This window comes from Branchiostoma belcheri, unplaced genomic scaffold (assembly GCF_001625305.1).
Source record: "Branchiostoma belcheri isolate BF01 breed outbred unplaced genomic scaffold, Haploidv18h27 scaffold26, whole genome shotgun sequence".
NCBI lineage: Eukaryota > Metazoa > Chordata > Leptocardii > Amphioxiformes > Branchiostomatidae > Branchiostoma > Branchiostoma belcheri.
Genome location: NW_017803865.1, coordinates 1,522,506 through 1,523,486, shown reverse-complemented (window position 1 = coordinate 1,523,486; position 981 = coordinate 1,522,506). Strand labels below are relative to the sequence as shown.

General features: G+C 36.1%; 1 protein-coding gene across 1 annotated transcript in view; it reads right to left on the bottom strand.

Annotated features, from left to right (window-relative positions):
- The window catches only part of LOC109471792, a 23,772-nt gene that overhangs the window by 1,198 nt on the left and 21,593 nt on the right, over positions 1-981 (bottom strand). The gene's annotated exons all lie outside the window — the stretch shown is intronic.

The following is a 981-nucleotide window of genomic DNA, read 5'->3' as shown; positions in this document are numbered from 1 at the left end:
GCAAAGACAAGCATTCCCCAACGCTGAGGAAATTGAGCGCACAAAGAACCATTATTTTATCAGGGCGTGCCTCAAAAGCCGTTAGAACCTACAGGCGATAGTGCTGCGATTTAGTCGATCAAGCGAAATTAGGGGTTAGCCATAGCCTGGGGGTGTAGAAATCATTTGGTTGGAAACAACTATGGGTGAACTTTCACCTGTCTGTTTAGCGGATTCTAAAAAAAGACAGTACACTATATTACAGGTTTTGCGCAGAGCTTTGGCTGTTTATCTCATTTTTTTATGTCAAAAAACAATTTCAGTCGAAAACCGTGATAACTACCTTCACACGTGATAACGGTCGTCTCAAACGTATCGCATTATTTCACTACATACACTAGATACTTCTTCTAATGAATTAATGAGAGAGAGGGTCGCTATCTCATTAAACTCATACATACCCCTTTTTTTATCTTTCAGCCTCCACGCTTCCACCAGCATTACGTAAGTATGCTTATATCTTATTCACAATCTGTGTAGCAGAAAAAAACTTGAAAAAAAGAACAAGATAGAGGGACAACATTATGACTACATGTAATTTAAATACCGTGTAATGTTGATGTCTTTTCTCTGATAATATTTCACATTGATAAAATATGTGCATTTACAATGCATAAGGTATGCACAGAACTTCATATATTGCAGTGACATTGATTATAAGCAATATAAATACTATTTTGTGCACATTCTATATGAGGCCATGTTGATTTGATTGTATGGATGACATCTTCTCTGAACCCCAAAACTGACGCGAGCGTGCGAATGAAAAAAAATGGCAAAAAATTTCCTTCATTATGAAATCTACGTGGTCATAAAGGTTGAACAAATGACTAAACACACAGAGTATGGTATGGCAAATAATAATAGACTCATCATTTTCATTTTTTACTATTTTCGTCTTTTCCTTGAATTGATTTCGGTCATTCTATGACATTAGTATCG